This window comes from Bactrocera neohumeralis, chromosome 2, assembly GCF_024586455.1.
Source record: "Bactrocera neohumeralis isolate Rockhampton chromosome 2, APGP_CSIRO_Bneo_wtdbg2-racon-allhic-juicebox.fasta_v2, whole genome shotgun sequence".
Lineage (NCBI taxonomy): Eukaryota > Metazoa > Arthropoda > Insecta > Diptera > Tephritidae > Bactrocera > Bactrocera neohumeralis.
In genome coordinates, this window is record NC_065919.1 from 15964043 (window position 1) to 15980004 (window position 15962).

Consider the following 15962-nt stretch of genomic DNA (forward strand, 5'->3'; position numbering starts at 1 on the left):
CAATAATAAACTCTAATAAAATATTTAATTTTTTATATGAAAAAAAATGTTGAAAAATGACTGTTTTTTACCTGAAGAAACCCATGCAACCCCTTGAGGAGAACGCCATGGATTTCGAAGAATAAATTAAGAGTTTTAAAATTATGAACAAAGTCTTACTAATTTTTGCTCATAGTAATAATATGTATGTGCAAACAAATTTCAATAATAAACATGCTACAGTTTTTCGGGTATCACGTATGTGTCTCTCATATATGTATATGCAAATGGGTGTGGGTAAAATACAAAACACCTTCTCATATGCAAATTAAGCTATGCAGCCACACAGCTCTAACTGATATAGTTATAAAGTATACTCTTGCTATACACAGCGCGTTCGGGTAGGTCAGTTGCGAACCTTCGTTTTTTTTTTTTTTGTTTTCGAATAAAATTCAACAGCTGACATCACAATGCACGCATTTCGTAGATTTTTGCTTAAAAATGTATTTTATACATATATTCTCATATAAGTTTGAATTTGTGAATTGTGCCGAGCTAATGCCGCAACCGTCGTATGGCATTGTACAGTTGAGGCCTCTTAATGCGCCAAAATTTGCGTAAGCTATACGCACTATTTATGTGTACGTATTTATATAAGTATGTGTATCTACATATATATATGTCTGTGTATATAGAGCCGGAAGCATACAGGTGGTTTGGTTATATAACTACATGTAAACTATATTAAATTCAAACTTGAAGCACTCTATTTATTTGTTTAGCTGCAAATTTCCGCGCTGCGAAAAAGTGATTAGGTGCTGAAGGTTCTAAGATTTTACTAGTAGAAACCAGCTTAGACTCATTTTTGTGAAATTAATTAAACTTGGAGTTGTTGCCTGCTGCATGCACTTCACTATTATTCAACAAAGCAACATGCGTTCTTATATATGTGTATCATAAACCAAATACCTAAAAGAGGCTCTTCAAGTTACCGCATTGGTGCTGTTATCATCCACGACAGTAGTCGGTAGTTGTGTAATACACATTATTTCCCTTATGGTTGATTTAAGCCTACTTTTATGCCAGAAAATTTATGTGTGCTTTTTGCAGTCATCGCGCTTTCTGTCCACTTTCTCTAACTGACCTTTGCACCGGGTTTTGTTATCCCTCTCCTTCTTGATATTATGCTATATTTCTGATATTTTGCGTTAAGAGTCTCCGACAGAAAACTGTATGGCATGACCCATACATACATACATATATGTGTGTGTGTGCTGTTGAACTTGGCTCTTTGTTGCAATTACGGTAGTTTTTAGTCTGATTTCCTTTCCCTCTCACGTCTTCATTGCATGTAGTATAACAATGTAAAGTTGCAAATTTATGTCTGGGACAGAGTTAATGGCATATACCAACTATGTGTGCCATATACAAACTACATACATATGTATATGCATATATAGTTTATACAAAGGTATGTTAGAAGAGAACCCTCACACTTGATTACATTTTAAATAAACTTTGTAATGGCTGCAAGTTGCATTAATGTTATTTGCAGATATTAATAGGCATATGTAATAATATTATTGTTGCAAAGCGAAAATTATTAGTTAAAAAACATAATAATGGCCACTAACAGTAGCCGTGGGAGTTTGTTAGATAAACCTTTTTAATTTTTATGTTTCATGCTTTTGCATAAGCTTTTACTCTCACCTCCCTACTAGACAAATAAAACAATTTTACGAAAGGCTCTGACTTCATAGCTTCTCATTACCGCACACTTGGCAAGATAGATCCTGTAAAACCGATGTGGAATGAATTGCATAATTGTCCGAATATTATCTAGGTGGTGTGTAAGAAGTTCTCTTTCATAGCTCACGGATCGCTCTGCGACTGACTTTTTAATAAATTTTTTTAAGAAGGTTACTACTTTCTCTGAAATAATAGTTGACAGAGTACTTGCGTCCATGTTAAAGAGTTAGTTATAATCATCGGTTTTTTTTTTCAAAAAAAAAAAAAATCAACATTTCGACATGTTTTAATACAATATTTGTTAGCGTTTTTCAAACAGGCGCTTTTTGAGCCACTACATGCCAATGTCTAAACCAAATTCCATACTCCTGTCATAATTTTTGCTTACTGCTTGATTTAAGCCTACTATTATTTTAGAAAATTTTGTGTACTTTTTTCTTTAACAGGTATTAGGCTTTCAGTACATAATTATCTGCAAAAATATTGTTGTTAATGTTATAAGCCTTGGCTGGGATGTCGTTCGGTGTCTTTAGCACTTCAAAGGAGTCATGGCGCATGCCACGAAGCATATTTTTCTGTTTCGAAAGCAGAAAAAGCTCAGAGGGAGGTTAGTGTGACTATTATTGATATTGAGCCATGAATCTCGTTTCGTGTATGGCTAAAAAGGCCGACAAAATTATGTGAAAGTGTAACGGCGCACGCAGGTCTTTGGGTATGAGTAAAGCATTATCACGCTTTATACCCAAAACATTAACCAAAATGTATTGAGTCGATCCATAACAGATGTTGAGATACTCTGCTATATTTCTAATGCCAACACGACGATTTGGAAGCACTTTTTTTTTAAGGTTTTCGATGTTTCGCTATTAACAGACTTTCTTGAGGCAAGTTTTCGTTAACTTCACTACCTTCACTGAATGCCTAGCGTCACTTAAATATTTTTGTTTGTGATAAAGTAGACTTCCAAAACATTTCTGCATTTCTGTAGCCGTGAGTTTATTGGAAACATAAATTTCAAGAAAACACGTTATTCAATTTCTAGTTTTCCCATGATAAAAATAGCTAGACAAACTTTTCTCTTCTTAAAAAAAAAGCTGCCAAATACATACTAATTGACATATGGAGATCAAACTTTACACGAATATAAAATAGATCCTACCAATCCAAAAGTATTCCTTTAACGATGGCGTTTGGACCAATCTGAGTCAAATTTGATCAGTTGATATGGCTTATTAGATATACATATATTATGTAGAAAACTCGTAATAGCGCATCATCAAGTTGGCGCAAAGTACTTTAAGTGATCTCTGCTTTGGCATCGATTGATATAAGTGAAATTTATGATTCTACCTCGTCCATCCACTACCGTAACGTTTTCTGTTGTCTTAAAATGTATAATTTATTGTATATGGAAGCAGGAACAGACTTTTACGATAACAAAATGCGCAGTTAGAGTCTTAAAAATTCACATTTTAAGTAGTAATTAACATAAAACTATTTTACACTTGATTTAAGTGAACAATACCGTGCCATGTTTAAATTGCCGTATGTGTGATATATATCATATTTACATACATATTTAGCCACCTTATACACGCCCTTTTGTGGTAATAACGAAACGCGCCGGCTAATTGTTATCTACACGCTAATATTACAAGTGTATATTAAGTGTCAAATATATACATAATATACATATTATTTATATAACTCCCAACTCTTAAAATGCAAAATAACGTAACATTACTTTTAACAAATTTACAGGAAAAGCAAGAAAAGCGAGCGCACGAATACGATACGTTACTTTGAGTCTTTGTTATAACTTGGTTATAACTGATAGCAGCAACCTAAAACTTCGTACACATACATATGTAAAATGATGCATTGAATAATAATCGGTACAAAAAAAATAATTCGTAATTTTTGATGATATGCACTTTTGCATTTTAGTTGAGGCTATGTATGAATTTATTCATGTGCGGGGAATGTGAGGTTGACAGTTACATCAGTTATCGTCTGGGCTTAAGTGCGCGAGTACTTACACGTACGGCAATGTTGTAATAGAATTCACTTTTACTAATTTACCCTGTAGGGAAAACATGCACAACAATAACAACAAAGTGTATGTTCATCATATGTTATGAATATTCCAGAAAAATATCAGCTGTCAACACTCCTTTCCTCTCTAAACTTTTCTATATGTCTCATTTACATAACTTCGGATACGAGTGCACATCGTCATGACAAAATTCACAAAAAATCCAGGTGTGTGTTTGAAAAAGCCGTACATTAATGACTGATTCGGAATTAGGTGTGGTCCGCTGGCATTATCACAACCAAGTGCTTCATATCCTCTAAGAATTTACGCAAGTGAGGTTTTCTGTTAATTACTTTTTCGCAGTATTTTCTTAATTCCCGCAACACAGTATCCGCCGGGTTTGAACTTCAAAACTTCGAGCGTTTCTTGGAAACGCAAAAAAAAAAAAAAATAACTGGACTCATTCTGAAAGACTAAATACTTGTAGTATTAAATAACAGAAAATATGAAGTAATTATAAATACACTTATCAACCGATCAAATTTGAACCGGATTGGTGCACTCAAACATTGCGCACAAACCGAATCAATAAAAAATTCCCAAATTTCTTTTATAGTGTGCGTTTGGCAGCTGTTTTTTTACGATGCAAAAAGTTTGTCGAGCGATTTTTACCATGGATAAAAAAATTAACAATGAAATTGCTTGAATAGTTGTGTTTCCAATGGAATCATGGCTACGGAATCGTTGAAAGTTTTTGTAGAACTGTTTTGGGAAGTCTACTTTATCACGAACACTGGTACTTGAGGAGCAAAAAGCATTCACTGAAGTTCGTGAAGTCATCGATAACTTGTCTCATGCGAGTCGTCAACCTGCGATGACTGTAACATCAAAGGATTTAAGAAACCAGTGCTTGAAAATCGTCAAGTTCGCATTAAAGAGATAGTATGGAATCTCAACATCTTTGGCTAAAGTTTTAGGTATGAAGCGTATCAATGCTGGACTCGTACCAAAAGATCTGAAACCTGCAAAAAGGGCGTCGAATTGAGGTTGCAAAAGAAATGCTTGACAACGTAGCTGAGGGCTCTACATTAACCAAACGCAACATTAGAGCTTACAAGATCTGGGTTTATAAGCATTGCGTTGGAACTATCAAACAATTTAGCGAATGGTACCCAAAAATTAGTCGAAACCGAACAAATTAAAATTCGTTCAAGGCCAACCCAGCCGGCACTTATGCCAAGTGTATGGAAAGTTGGTTCAAGCGTTGGTAAACTTTTATTGGCTCTGGATGGATTTGTATTAAAATGAAAATTTAGTTTTTTTGTCAATACAGGTGCTATTTGATCAGCTGCTATGTAATATATAATAGATTTAGGAATTATAATTATTGACTTCAGGATGAGATTACCACTTTTTAAAACATTATAAGTCTCGTGTTTATTCACCGTTTTTACACCCTGAACAAGGAATATTATATTATGTTTACCATGAAGTTTGAAACACACAGAAGTAAAGGTCAGAGATCCTTCAAAACAAATTGATCAGCTTGACGAGCTGAGTTCATTTAGTCATGTCCGTCTGTTCGTTCGTCTGTATATAAGCGAACTAGTCGATATTGATATCTTCAACACCCGCGCCGTTATCTCCAGGCTGGACAAGGAAGCACAGATAGTGAACGAGCAAAACGAAAATTTTGTCATCAAACAAACAGTCGTTCTCTTTCTCACCATGAAGATGATAATTTCTCTATTTTTCGAAATCGCCGATATTGGACCACTATTGCATTGAAAAGTAAAGTCCTCTCTCGCCATACAAACTGAACGATTGGAATAAAGTGCTTGTATGGAAATCTGTTACTTTGACGAGATATCTTCAAGTGATTCGGTATGAGTTATTGAGTGAGGCAATGGTGTAGTCTCTAAAGAAATTGTTCAGATCGGATCACTATAGCATATAGCTGCTATACAAACTGACTGATCAATCGTTCATGTAATGAATATTTTGCAACTGTGAAGGATATTATAGCTTCGGTGCAACCGAAGTTGACTTTTTTTTATATTTCTGCTGACTTTATACGAGTATCTAATATTCCAGGGTTCTATAGTTATTCCATTGTAAAAAAAATTGGCGTGTAATTGTTCGATGAACGAACTGATCATTGCGTTCTTCTCAAACTTGAATAACTTCAATTGTTAAACGATTTGTTTATTGCTGCTTCTGTGGCGGCTGTTAAATTTAATATTAAATGACAAATGTGCTAAATGTAATAATACTTATTTTCAAAATTGTGTTAATTAGTTGAGAGACTCACGTTCACACGCGTGACCGGTGTGGCCATAAGCTGATGAAAATGTTACCACACACTTATCTACGTGAGACTCATATTTAGAAATTCCTCTATATACATATCGGGGTTTTCAATAAGAGCGCTAGAAAAGTTCTTTATTCCTGTGAAAGTACATTCGATGCCATTATGTATCGAACTCGATTATTTTGCATGGCCACCACGGGATAACACGTGAGATAACACTTATACCAAACTTGGGTTTCAATAAATCGATGGTGATATTCGCTGTATGGCTTGTGGCGCGATCCTGTTGGAACCACATATTGTCCAAGTCCATATCATCCAATTCGGGCCAAAAATATTTGGTTATCATTGAGCGGTAGCGATTCTCATTCCCAGTAACGTGCCGGTCTTGATCATCACGGATGAAGTATGGCCCAATAACGCTGCTGGCCCATAAACCGTACCAAGCCGTTATTTTTTCGGGATGCAATGGTGACTTATGGAGTACGTGTGGATTGCTGCCTGACCAATAACGCATATTTTGCTTATTGATGAAGCCATTCAGCCAGAAATAAGCCTCATCGCTAAAGATGATTTTTTGATGAAGATGCGGATCAATTTCAAGTTGTTACTCAGCCCAATTCACGAACATACGACAATTCTGGTGGTCAAGCGACTTCAGTTCTTGTGTCAGTTTGATTTTGTAATGATTTAGGCCAATATCTTTTCGCAAAATTCGCCACAAGGACGTCACAGAGATGCTCAACGCTTGAAAATGACGTGTGAGGGACTGATTTGGGTCTTCCTAAATCGATGCGCTAGCGGCAGCAATGTTCTCGACACTACGGGCACTTCTTTGTCTCACGGACATTTCAACATTTTGTACTGTGCCTGTGGATTCAAAATTTTCCACGAGACGCTCAATTGTTGATCTGACAGGACGATTAAGACGACCATAAATTGGACGTAGCGCTCTTAAAGTTGAGGCCACTGACTCCGAATTTCGATAGTAAATTTTAATAATTTCGACTAATTGTTGGATCGTACGATAAAATAGCAAGCTTAACTGAGGAGAAATGTGAAAGGAGTGGGAAAAATATGGCGTCGTTTGCTGTGCCTATTTGTTTACTTTTGTAGCGTTCCTATTGAAAAATATTGGGTTTTCTCATAGTGGTGTTATGATTGCCGATTCTGCTGTGAACAAAATCCAAAAATTATTCCTGAACAACGATTACAATTACGTAAATTGACAGTTTGGTGTGGTTTTTAGTCTGGGGGAATCATACTTCTTTCGAAATGGAGCTGGTGACACCGTTACTGTTAATGGGGAGCGGTATAGATTGTTGATAATGAACTTTTTATGACCGCTTTTGAAAGAAGTTAACCTTGACAATATCTGTTTCCAACAAGGCACAGCGCTTGCAACAACCGATTTATTGCAAGAAAAGTTTGGAGATTCGATTATTTTCAGCTATTGTGGCATTGAATGTCCTCCAAGAAGTTGTGATTTAATACCATTAGAATACTTCTTGTGTGGTTATTTGAAGTCAATGGTCTTCAAACTTAAACCAATGAAGTCAATGGTCTTTAGCAATAAACCATACTCTATACAAGCCCGTTCCAACGACAGTCAGTCTACGTAACCAGAACGGACTCGGATTGGATTGGACTGTCAACTCGGCATAATTCTGCCGCAACAACAAGAACAACTCTATACAAACTTTAAAAGTCAATATTTAACGCGTCCACGACATACGACTTGATTTGGTGAAAAAAGTACGCGAAAATTGGGTTCATCGAAATCGCTCCTGCAAAAGAAGTCGGAGGAAACTTGAATGATGCTATATACAGAACATATTTATATAGATTGTACTTTCCATTAAATAAAAAAACATTTGAATTTACTTAAAATTAGTGTGTTTTTTTTCAGAATTCATATCACGCTTATTGGAAACCCCGTTATTAAAGGTAGCAAAACCAACCAGTGACCGCATCTAAAGACAGCCACTAACTAATAAAGTCATTGGCAAAAGACAAAAGCAATGTCATCTCTATTATCATCTAATTATCATTGGTGGATATGGTGACCAAACGTAGCCAATACATGTACATACATGCATGCGCTTTCATTTGGTACCACTTACCACCCGTTCGCAAATTGATTGTTAATGCTTAGCGTGGCATTCTAATACACTTACATATATACATACATACATATATATACATATATATATAGGATAGTATGCTTTAAGTTTGCCGCAAAAAAATATCTCAATAAAAGTCTTTATTAACTCAAAAAAATTGCTAGAATGAGTAGGTTTGTATTGTTTCATGTTTAGTTTTCCACGTAGGGGTACACAAGAATGTGCTTATACACACATATACGAGTATTATACCCGTAAACATGTATGTATGTAAGTGGAATGCTGGTGGCGCCGGGTGTCGAGAAAACCGGATAACTTTGTAGCTTACGCTGTGTGGCTGCCTGCTAATTAAAAATGGTACTTAAAAGCGCAATATTATCCACTAATTAAATTCGCGATGAAAGTATGTATTTCTAAAGTGTTTTGCCCTTCTATAGTGTTAATTATTTATTTTAGTACACTTTGGTAGGTTTTTCCTAAAATAACACAAAGTTTCTTTTTTCCAAAGTTAGCTGAAAAATTCTAATGAAATTATTTCCAAAATGAAAAATAGTATTTATTTGGATAATCATATATTGGGTAGTCGAAAAAGTCTTTTAGTATTTTGTCAATAGATGTCGTTGCAGTCTATGTTACCAATCACATTGTGTCATACCATATAGTGTTGGAAAGGTGAGCTAAGCTTCATTTAACCAAAAAAAAAAAATTAAATTCGGGAAAGTTGAAAAAAAGTTACAGCTGTTCAAAAATGAGTAAAAATAATGAAGAAATTCGCTATATTTTGAAATTTTTGTATAAAAAAGGGAAGAATGCCACGCAAGTCACCAATGAAATTTTTGAAGTTTACAGAGACGATGCTGTAACAGTTGGTGTAGCACAACAATGGTTCCTTCGCTTCCGTACTGGAAATTTCGATGTGAAAGATGCACCTTGCTCTGGTCGACCTATCGTTGAAAAAGTCGATGAAATTATTGAAAAGATTGAGCACATCAGCAGCCCTGACATCACTAAGGAACTTTACATTCATCTCATCAAACGGTTTTCAACCAATTAAAAAAGGCTGGCTACAAAAAGAAGCTCGATGTTTGGGTGCCACATGAGTTGTCTGTGAAAAATTTAATGGACCGAATTAACATCTGCGATTCTTTCCTGAAACGAAATGAAATCGAACCATTGCTGAAGCGAAACGTAACCGGAGACGAAAAGTGGATCAAACACGACAATAATGTCCGAAAAAGATCATTGTAGATCAAAGCCAGGATTGACGCCTCGAAAGGTTATGCTGAGTGTTTGGTGGGATTGGAAAGGAATCATCCACTATGAGCTGCTCCAGCCTGGTCGAACGATTGATTCTACATTTTACTGTCAACAACTGATGAGATTGAAGCAAGCAATCGAAAAAAACGGCCAAAACTGATCAACACAAAGGGCTTCATCTTCGACCAGGACAACTCTAGACCACACACATTTTTGACGACTCGACAAAAACTGGAAGAGCTTGGCTGGTAAGTTTTGATGCGCCCACCATATAGCCCCTGACCTTACACCATCTACCATTTGTTTCGGTCAATGTAGAACTCCCTTAATGGAGTAAAGTTGGCTTCAAGAGAACCCTGGGGAAAAATGGCAAAAAGTGATCGACTAAAATGGTACATATGTATATGGTTCATTAAAGTTCATTATAAATATAAAAGAAATATGTTGAAGTTTGATTAGAAATACGAAAAGTCTTTTTCGACTACCCAATATTATGTTTTAAATATATTGTTATAGTGTTTGGCTTATTATCGTATTTTTGCAGAAAATATTGGTAAATTTGGTTTTATTTTTCTGCAATAATTCCGGTATTAAGTAAGAAAACAAAGAATGCACCGAAGTTTTAATACCCTACGCAGATGAATTTCTTATGCCATAAAAGGGATATAAAAAGAAATTTATGCTGATTTTGATCGGGCAGTTTGTATGGCAGCTATATGTTATAGTAGTTCGATTCGAACAACATGTTCAGAGAATGTGAGGCTATCCTGGAAAATAATCTGTGTTATATTTCGTGAAGATATCTTAACAAAAGTTTTCCATACAAGACCTGGACACTAAAAGGTCAGTTTATATGATAGCCATAAGCTATAATGGTACGATATCGACGTTACTAACAAATAAGCAGCTGCTCGAGAACAAAAGAACATACATGCAAAATTTCTGAATGAAATGTCAAAAACTGCGAGACAAGTTAATGCTTGAATACATTTACATATGCATACATATGTATGGTTGAAAATATTTTTTATCGAAATGTTGTAATATTTTATAAATAATACTTGAATTTGAATTGCCATTTTCGAGAACATGCAGCCCAAAATGTTGAACAGAAATTTATAAAATAAATAATATAAATTTCTGCTCGAATACACAAAATATATAGCAAGATCATAATCAAGTGCGAATGCACTCACCACACACACTTGTACGCTCCCCTGGATGTGTTTATACAATATGCTTCTTTACGTCACACATACATACATACAAATCATATGCCAATTGAATATGTCTGCAGGGCACATTGTTAATGTTATTCAAAATATATTCTTAGAGACTTCAAAATGACTAGAATTGTTTGCATACACATGCACATTCATATATATACCTGATATGTACTTGTGTAGGTTTGAAAGCGCCAATCTCTTCATAGTGTGCTTAAGCATTTCTGAAAAATTTTACAAAAATTTCGGAAGTTCGGAAATTATAATATCGTATATTATTTAATATTTCATCACTCGTACACACACATACTTATATATAAATATATAAATCAGATATACATATATATATATATATATATATATTTATATTTATTTTTGTTTTGTGGGATTTCCACAATTTCCGGCAGTCAAAGGTGGTGAAAACAAAATATTTTAGTCTGCGGCTGGTGACTAAGAGATATTCCTGTACAATAAATGTATATTTATAATTTGCGGTTTAAATTATATTCGGAATGTTGAAGTGTGTGCTTAGATTAAGATATTTATACATTTATATACATATATAAAAAACTTGGAATAATTTGTTTTTGTACTGTAAGCTTGGAACCCTTTGAGCAGGTCGTCATTTTTGTTTGTCATATAGTAAGGGGTATACTAGTCTAGATATAATTTGTTTTTTTAATTTTTGAAGTTTAACTATTCAAGACTAATTTTTCAAAATTTAAAGAATTTTCGGAGATATCTGGCATCTACATTGGTTCAGTCGGCACCGAAACTTTAAACGCGTTTTTCACCAAACTGTCAAAACGTTACCCACTATTACTTAGGTTATAATTTACCGATTTATCTGAAATTTTTAAAGAGTCTTCTTAATGAATTTGTCTAGGTCTGAAATTATCTATATTGCCAAATTTAAACTTTTACTATTTTTAAAAAATTCGGAACAATAAAAAAAAAGATGAGTTAAAATTTTTTTTTTTTCGGGCAGTCACCATATTGTGAAAACTTTTCGACTTTTTCGTAGTTCCAGACATTGCGACATTATTCTAGATTAAGAATATTTTTTTATACTCTTGCATAATGTTGCTACAGAGTATAATGGTTTTGTTAACCTAATGGTAATCGAGAGAGATATATGATTATCCACTTGTAAATGATCAGAATGACGAGACGAGTTGAAACGACGAGTTGACTGTCTGTCCGTCGTCCGACCGTCCGTGCAAGCTGTAACTTGAGTAAGAATTGAGTTATATCGATGAAACTTGGTGTGCGCGTTCCTTACTAAAAAAAGTACGATTTCGTAGATGAGCGTAATCGGACCACTGCCACGCCCACAAAACGCCAACTCATAACTAAGCACTAAATTAAGATATAAAACTCTAATTTGTTATAGGGCAGTAGCAAGAGGCACCTGTGAGCGTAAAGTTTTGAAAAAGTGGGCAAGACACCACCCTCTAATAAGTTTAATGTAAACCGATGCGCGCCGTTAGTTCTGCTTTCTCCAAACTGGATAAAGAAGCGAAGCAAATGGGTCTGGTAGTGAAGGAGGGAAGACGAAATATCAAACAAACAGTCGTCGCACTCGCGACTTGGCTCCTACGTTACTGTTGAAAGTCATAACTTCGAAGTCGTAGATAATTTCGTCTATCTTGGAACCAGTATTAACAGCAACAACAATCTCAGCCTCGCAATCTAACGCAGAATAACTCTTGCCAACAAGTGTTACTTTGGACTGAGTAAACAATTAAGAAGTAAAGAGAGAGATCTCGACGAACAAAAACCAAACAATATAAGTCACTCATTATTCCCGTCCGCCTATATGGCGCAGAAGTATGGACGATGAAAACATATGATGAGTCGACGTTACGAGTTTTCGAGAGAAAGGTTCTGTGGAAGATTTATGGTCCTTTGCGCATTGGCCACGGCGAATATCGCATTCGAGAGAGAGCGGGTGCGCTGGCTAGGTCATGTCGAAAATGCTCCAGTTCTGAAAGTATTCGACGCTATACCCGCCGGGGGAAGCAGAGGAAGAGGAAGACCTCCACTCCGTTGAAAGGACCAGTTGGAGAAGGACCTGCTTTCGCTTGGAATCACCAATTGGCGCCACATTGCGAAAAGAAGAAACGACTGGCGCGCTGTTGTTAACTCGGCTATAACCGCATAAGCGGTATCTACGCTAGTAAAGATGAAGAACAACAAACCTTATGCCGAATATGTCAGTAAGGTAATATATAGTATACGTATATTAGTGTGTTTTTTTTTGTTTTTTGAACTATTCATTTTTTTCAATCCCATCATGTAATTTCCTTGGAAATACCCTAAAAAATTCCCTGAAAATTTGAGCCCTCAATATTAACATTAAGGACTGGGCCAAGGCATGTAAAAATTTTCCATAGAAAATACACGAAGATCGTGATTTTTTATCTTTAAATTTCTATAGCTCAGAGGCATTTTATGACATCGCTTTGACTTTAGACACATATTCCTCACAATTGAACACTCTACAAAAGTGCCCATTGCGACAAAGTTGAAACTCACATTGGCGAGGTAGTACGGGGCTCTAAAACTGAAATTTCACGAAATTCGCATTTTTTGTATGTATATATCTCGTAAATGACAAGAGCTATAGAAAAAATGTACATCACAAACTTGTAGGAAATTTTATTTGCTACAAAAAAGGTCCAAAGTCAAAATCGCTATCATTAATACTTCTCGAGATATTCGGCTTTTTAAGTAAGGCATTATAGAATTTTCATAGACGGTATGTAATAAAAAATCTATGAAAATTCCTTACGCTTCACGCTTCTTTACTACGACAAATAATATGCATGCGGTTTCTCTGCTTGCGGTGGCTCAACGGTGAACTAATCTGAGTTAGAAGGACTAAATGCAGTTGAGACCATTTCATTTGGCTTCACAATGCTAACGCCAAACTCTAAAGCATTGCCAGATTTATAAAACCAACTATCGAAGTGCAAATATATTAAAATAAAATTAATTATAATAATGAAAATAACCGGTGACACGGTTTCATAATTAATTCTTAAATTGCCAGTTTGTATTGCATGTATTTTGTAATTAAAATTTGTAAAGCAAAAACAAAATTTTAGAGAGCAAATGTGGAAAAATTGTATTTAATTACATGCACGAGTATATTTGTATTTAGGCTCATTTAATTATAGGTTTTTTTTTCGTTAGTTTTGCTGATCAGTCGAGATTTTTCAGTAAGTCATTACCGCATAAAAGCGGTTAATACCTGTTTAAGTGGTGCTAATAAAGGCGACAGCGCTGATGATTCTAATGACGCTAATGGGAACATGATGGGCAAAGTTGGGTATGGTTCGGAGAGCGTGTCAAGTAGAAGCGCTATTATTTCATGTTCCAACGGGATTCTCATTGTAATGCTCATATTGACGATAGTGTTAATAAAAATGACTAGTTTGGCTGCTTTTTGCTGCCGTTACAGCGAACACATATGTATGTAAATTTACATACACATACATATGTATGTAACAGCGCTCAACCAAACTTCGCGCTTCAGATTTAAGGGCTTTGTAACCAACTCACTTGAATTTCGTGTAAGTGTGAATGGCTATTAGTTGAAGTACCTTGTGAAAATATACCACGTGGTGTTTTTGTTGTTTTTTCTTATCTGTTATTATTTAACTTGGCTGAAGTTTTGAAAAACAAACAAAATTACTTTTATAATTATTGCAAATGTGTAAATTGCTTATATAGAATACAAACTGGAGAGGGTGCATACAATTTTCAAAATTGTCAATATTTGGTGTTAACCAAAAACTATAAAAGTGGTTACGGAGACTCTCAATATACATATCTTAATAGGAGTAAGGTTCACCGTGTTTTAGTCGATGTTTTGGGTATTTTTGATTTGGCGCCAAATGTTTTGCAAAAACTATATTCAGTAGAGAAAGAAGGAATGAAAGTCAACGACCCCTTAAGAAGTGGAATTAAGAAGTGTTACCAAGATTTGGTTTTCTATGGCTTTTCTTGTTCAAGAAACTACAATACCTGCTTCGAGGAAATGCTTTGGCTTCTTTAACTCACAAAGTTCTTTTTATTAAATAATACCACTAGTTTACAGTCGTTTTGCTACTGTCATGTTGCTGTTTCTTGATATATAATATGTGGGTTGCTAAACCAAACACGTAGAGTTTTTTTTATTGTAAATAGTCAATAAGTGTAGTGGTGAAACCACCACTATTTACTAAATAATCTGTACGTAATAGAAAATTTTGAACTAATATTTGCAAACCTGATAACAGACACGCAGAGTACACTCGAAATGTAGGGGGAACACTTCTCGAACCTGCTAAATGGCGGAAGCAGTGCTGAGACGGACGAAGAAGAACCCGCAACAACAATTTACCGCGACAAAAATGACGTCTCGCCGCTCGACCAAGACGAGGTGAAAACAGCTCTAGATTAACAAACCCCCAAGGAGAGATGTCGCCGTCTGCGCTAACTATCGCGGAATCAGTCTTCTTAATATCTCATATAAGGTTCTTTCGAAAGTATTGTGCGAACGACTTAAGCCCTTTTTAAATAAGCTGATGGGATCTTATCAGTGTGGCTTTAGACCTGGTAAGTCCACCATATCACACGCTCACGCATCCCATGGAAGGACCAAATGCGTAGTCAGTCTGTATGCACTTAGCCTGTACAACTTTCCATTTCATCTAGAAAAAACAACTTTGGTGTGGTCTGTGTGCCAGTGGAATCATCGGTACATATTTTTTCAAAAATGATGCCGGTGAGACTGTTATCGCGTCATGATAACCGACTATTTGAAGCTCGTGATCTCGACGACATTTGGTTTTAACAAGACGGCGCCACTTCTCACACATCGCATCAATTAATGGATTTATTGAGAGAACATTTCGGTGAGCAGATAATTTCACATTTTGGGCCGGTTGATTGGCTACCAAGATCGTGTGCTATCATACCGTTAGACTTTTTTCTGTGTGGATATGTAAAGTCTAAAGTCTATGAGGACAATACCGGTTCGATTCAGACTATGGATTCGAAATGATCGAACGAGTCATGGAAAATTGGTACAACGGATAGACCATCTGAGGCGTAGTCGCGGCCAACATTTGAAAGAGATTTAATTTGAAGTTTCTGTGTTTTTTATTTTTAAGTAGGGAGCTTCCAAATGGATTACCCTCTATTATTATCGTGTACATGTGTATGTACGTATGTGTATGTATAGATTTTTATACTCTCGCAACAAAGTTGCTAAGGAGAGTATTATAGTTTTGTTC